General features: G+C 35.1%; 1 pseudogene; it reads right to left on the reverse strand.

The window, feature by feature from the left end:
• Positions 1-552: 552 nt before the first annotated feature.
• On the reverse strand, positions 553-1,486 carry LOC105747167 (olfactory receptor 8B3-like; annotated as a pseudogene).
• Between the last annotated feature and the right edge of the window lie 4,638 nt (positions 1,487-6,124).

The raw sequence follows: 6,124 nt of genomic DNA on the forward strand, positions 1-6,124 counted from the left end.
AATATATATTTACAATCTATTATAGATTTTTTGCTGTAGATAAAAAAAACTCTGAGAAGAAGCACAGTGCATTAAATTACATCTGCAAATGGGGTTCTTTTAAATGTTCTTTGAGTAAACTTCTATCTCAACTCATCATTGTTCTTTAAAGGAAACATAGTCCTGTTCAGTGGAGGATGGAAAGAAAGAAGTGTGGACATACCTGATTCTTGCTTTTGATGGCATATTACAACTGGTAGACAAGGATTCTCTCCCTTCGATGATGAAATTGTATTCAATCATTGTAGAACCATTCATGATACGCAACAGAAAAACAGATATATTAAATTCCTAAATTAATGATATTCTCAAACAGGAATAATTGTGAAAAAAAGAAGAAACTGTTCAAATGGTGAAGGAAAGAACAAGACCTACTCTAACTCTCAAGATGGAAGGATAAAATTTCCTCCATCATGATAAGAAAGAGGATAAAAAACTGCCAAAAAATAATGTAATTAAACATACTGAGTGCTCTTGTCCTAAAAATATGTGTACAGGAGATTGTATTTATAATCAAAATGTTCTCCTAATTAGAACTTTTCTCATGGCAAGTTTGACATCTTTATTCCTCAAACTGTAGATTAAGGGGTTCATCATGTGAAACACATTGGTGTAAAAGACAGAAGAGATTTTTCCCTCATTCACAGACACTACAGAAGATGATTGGAGATACATAAATGAAAATGATCCAAAAAAGAGAAAAACAGCAATTATGTGGGAACTACAAGTACTGAAGACTTTGAACCTGCCTTTAGTAGAATTGATAAGGAGGATGCTGCAGAGAATGAGACCATAACAGATAAAGATGGTGACACTGGGTACAAAGACGTTGATGCTTTCTACAATGAACACCACCAACTCACTGACATAGGTGCTCGTGCAGTAGAGCTAGAGCACAGGGAGAATGTCACAGAAATAATGGTTGATGATGTTGGCATCACAGAAGGTCAGTTTCAACAGGTATCCTGTGTGGCCCATAGCACCAGAAAATGCCATCAAATATTTACCAAAAATAAGGGTGGAGCATATGTTAGGGGACATGACAATGTTATACCAACATGGATTACAGATGGCCACATAGCGATCATAGGCCATTGATGTCAACACATAGCACTCATAGATGTCAAAAAAATCAGAAGAAGTAGAGCTGGGTCATGCAAACATTGTAGGAAATAATATTCTTCTTTGATAAGAAGTTCATCAGCATTTCGGATGTAAAAACAGAAGAATAACGGAGGTCAATGAAGGACAAGTTAAAGAGGAAAAAGTACATGGTGATGTGAAGGTGGGAATTCAGCCCAGTTAGGAATATCATGCCCAAGTGTCTCAGCCTAGTTAACCTATACATTGCTAGAAATAGGAAAAAGAGGGAAAGTTGGAGATCTGGGTGTTTTGGTAATCCCAGCAGTATGAATTCAGTCACAAAAGAGCCATTTCCAGTAGTCATTTTACCTTGGGGGGTCTGTGGGATTAAAAAAAATGTATTTTATCAGAAAGCAAGCCAGAAATTCCCACAAGATGTCCTCCCACAAGAATGGGTTAAAGATGGGGAATGTTTTAGACAATCCAACATTGACACAGAGAGTATGTCTTTACCTCAGATACCAAGTGGCAGATATTGCCCATTATTTGCATTCTTGTAGCTAAGTAAAGTAACAATGTCCTACAATTTACCCCAAAGAATGAAAACCACTGATGCTGAGGGAAGTGATGACAGGTGGAAAAACAAAGGAAGAAGAGTAGACCAGGACAGATTCGTTCTCTATCATCTCCTCATCCTCTCATTCACCTAACCAACCCCCACGAACCAGTAAAATTTCAGCCATTTTTATCACTAGCAACCTGCAACTGGCTTCTCATGCAGATTAGACCCTCATGGAGTGGGACCAAGAAAAATATCTCAGGACACAAACTAAGGAACCAGGCTCTTGAAGAAATTCAGTAACTGCCCCAAGTCACAAATTAAAAGCCATAAATCTGCAAGTGTAAGAGTTCCCGCCATGGAACTGAAATGTGGGAACTCTGAGGCCCCTACTCTCTCTCAACATTCTTTGCTGATTCTCAAACAGATTCTTCTACCAAATCCATTTGAATATTACAACTGCGTAAAATGGGGGTAAAAGTGGCATGTCTTAATCTCTGGGCATCTATCTCAAAACAAGGAGGATACAATATGAATAAAATTCAGAAACTCACCCTCTTAGACCAGAAAACCTCTGCAAGTTCCAATCTCTGTTATTATCCTCTGTGTTCCTGGAAGTTCAAATTGAAATTCTGAGCCTGGTTCATTTGATTCTAATTGGAAACATACCAGATAAAGTGCAATATGTACTGGAAATTGTTCTGAGCTACAGAGCATACTTTCTGATTTTTATTTTGAGTTCTCTGAAGTACCATATAAATAAGTATGCATTCTTTATTATTAACACATTTGCAATTTATAAGCCTACGAGATTTAATGAGAGTTCAATGATATAATCAATTTGTATAAAGAAGTAAAAACCTTGCTCAGTCTCTTCCCCAGGGAACAGATTCTACACATAATAGGGTAGTAAGAGGATTGTACTTATAACCAGGATCATATAATAGCTTTGGTTCTTCAGAAACTCAAGATTTTCCTTATAGTGTCAGTTTCCTCTGGGGATTGTACCTCTGCAGAACTAATAGGGAACTCCACATCTGTACCATCTTGTCTTTGAAGGGAACTCTGTCTATTGCATTGTTCCTTTCTGTCGTCTTTTTGTAGGGGGATTTGCCCAACTCTGAGAATATGCTAGAAATCTTTCGATTATACATTTTAAAATTGGTGGATTTTTATGATGTTATTATATCTCAATGAAGGCATTACCTGAAAAGAATAAAGTCTATAAAAAGATGAAGCAAAAAGAGAAATAAGAAAGTATTTTAAGGCAATGAAACTGCAATAAAACATGAAAATATATGTAATATCATTGTGTCAGCACTTACAGGGAAACCGATGGCTCCCAAAGGCATGAATTGAAAAATATGATCTCCAGTCAAAAAAATGAAGTAAGCTTTCATCTAATGAAACCTGTATAAAAAAATGCAGGTTAAACCCAAAACAAGCAGACAAATGAAATAATAATGACAACAGCAAAAAGCAAATATCTGGGAAACAGAAAACATTATATAAGATCAATTATTCTTAAAACTGTGTTTTTAGATCAATAGAAGTGATAATGACCTACACAGACTGATCAGGCAAGAAAATAGAAATGACACAAATTACAATATCAGAAGTATGAGAGGACATTACTATGGATTCAATGACATAAAAACAAAACTAAATGAATATTATAAACTAATTTATGCTAATTATCTAGTATATATATGAAATGTATACATTCTTTGAAAGTCATTAATTGCCAAAGTTCTCTTAAAAAGAAATAGGTAATCAGGATAGTCATATATATATATATATTAAAGAAACTGAAGTTTCAGTTTAAAACTCACAATGAAATCTTCAGACCCAGAGAACTTTACTGTTGAATCCTACTAGACATTTACAAAAGAAATAATAGCAATTCTATATAAACTCCTTCAAAAAATTAAAGGGGAGGGAAAATATTGTGATTATTTCTATGAAGCAAACGTTATCCTTATACCAAAAGCAGGCAATACATACACTAGATAGAGAAATGTGACCAATAATTTTCATGTATGGAAACTCAACAACTGTTGACAAACTTTTACCAAATTGAACCTACCAATAACTTTTAAAATATTACATCAGAAAATTAAAGTATATCTCAGGAAGCAAAATTGGTTTAATTAATGAATGTAACTCAGTGTTATTCATATACTAAAGCATGTTATAACCACATCATTTTAAAGCACATCAACAATTATATTGAATGCAAAAGTAAGTTATATAGTTCAAAATCATTTTAAAAACTATCCAGAAATTTAAGAAAACATATCTGAAGAGCTTTTTCTCCTTGACAAATTAAATATGGAACTAATTGGAAACAATTTTCACTTTTTAATTTCAAATATTTCAAAATAGCAAAGAAACTGCCTGCTATATTAGAGTAGTCCCACTGCCACTAGCATGCCACAAAAAGGACAAGTCACCTGGAAAGGGAGAGAAGTGCCTAATATGGGGACACTGCAACTGTGTCATCTTCCTGGAACAGGGTCCATCAGGATCCCAAGGCTGGGACCCATCACTAAGACTGCAGCACCTGAGGGTGTACACTTTGTGCTTTGGGCACCTCAGCAGCCCCATGGACATTTGTCCGTAATGGGTACTATAGCCTTCTACTTGAACTTCCCATAGCTCTCCTTCAGGTGGTAGACCAGCTCTTTGGTTTTTCTGTTGAATGAAGAAATGAGTGCCCTCTTATTTTATTGTTCTTGCTTCCAAAGCATGGGGTGTGCTGTGATACCAGACCACCTGTATTCCTGACCTCCCAGAAGACTTTTTTGGGTTGAAAAATGCCAGAGGAATCAGAATAGAACTCCTACTGTACTGGCCTAAACTTGATTGACCAGGCACCATTCCACAAGCACTAGTATAATAGGTTTCTGAGACTACTAACCTCATGTTTTCTCTGAAAGTTAAAGTTAGAGAAATTCCCTTTTATTTAATGTAATTGAATCTACATAACTCCCAAATTATAATTAATGGAATTAAACATTAATATAAAAATATTTTATTTTCCCTTGATATAGGTTAATATAGGGTTGAATGTAAAGCAAAATTTTTCCAATTGAATTATTTATGGAGTAGCTATTATATAAAAAGAGAATAAAAAATGTACATGATGATATTAATATCTTTTAGGAATGTATCAATTTATGAGCGAAGCAATCGATAGGTGTATATAAGCTTATATATTCTAAATTATTTTACATCTGATTTTCTTTTATATGAACTTCAGAAAAAAAGTGTTGGATTTAAACAATTTTAGTTATAAATATTTAAAAATATGACTTTAATTTTAAAAAATGAAGTAAATAGATTTGTTAAGTCAATACAAGCATTTTAAGTTCAAAGCTGTAAAATAAGCCTGTTTACTTTATGGAACTGAGCCAAGCTCTTGCTGACTAATATACCATCAGGTTATGCTACTGAATATTATATAGGACTCAGATCACAAAATGTGTGCCAGGTCTATCATTTACATGATATTTTCAGTCAAGTACCAGGAATTTTGAACATTAGTGCCATAGATATGCCATATTTTATGTCTTCATTAAAAAGTGAAATTTTAATATATACACTCGAGAGCAAAACTAAACAAGTTTTAGCCATATCGATCTTTGTGGCAATACCATATTGTTTTGACTACAATGGCTTTGTAATATGTTTTGAAGTCCAGAAATGTGAATCTTCCAACTTCTTTTTCAATATGGTTTTGGGTATCTGGTATCCCTTACACTTCCAAATAAAAATCATAGCTGGCTTTTTCATTACTGAAAAGTAAGTTTTCAGAGATTTGATTGGAATTGTTGGCATTCTCAGCAGAAAAGATTTCAGTTTTTCAACATTTACTACAATATCATCATTGGTGACAGCCCATGAAGGAATATACAAATACACCTTTGACCATTTCTTCTTCCAAGCAAAGTGAACAACCAATGCACTGCTTAAAGTTCTTAACACTGGGAGGATCTTCCCTCACCACTATCCTGTGGGGACATCCCCAAAATGAGCTGCAATTCTACTGCTGTCCACTTTCAGGTGGTACCTGAGTATCATGCAGTCACATGTAAACCAGGCCCAAGTTTTCTCTTCCTCAGTCAATTAATTGTAAGGAACTCCTAAGAGGCCATAGCTGTGGGCTGGGAATAAGAAAGTAATGTGGCAGGTGTGCTGGCCATCAGCATTTGGGCAATTCCCCACATAATTTACTTGTGTCTTCAGGAACTCCTTGAGCCCTAACTTGCATATACCACTTCCATTTTATGAGGGAGTGCTGCTCTGCAGGCCCAACTTTATGGTTTCACAAGTCAGACAACATCCAGCTCATGGTAGCAACTCAGATCTCATGGTAACTTAGTGACCCATGATTATGCATTTGGTCTCTACTAAGGCCCAGTAGCAGGCCAAAACCTGTTT

Source organism: Dasypus novemcinctus, chromosome 27 (assembly GCF_030445035.2).
Source record: "Dasypus novemcinctus isolate mDasNov1 chromosome 27, mDasNov1.1.hap2, whole genome shotgun sequence".
NCBI lineage: Eukaryota > Metazoa > Chordata > Mammalia > Cingulata > Dasypodidae > Dasypus > Dasypus novemcinctus.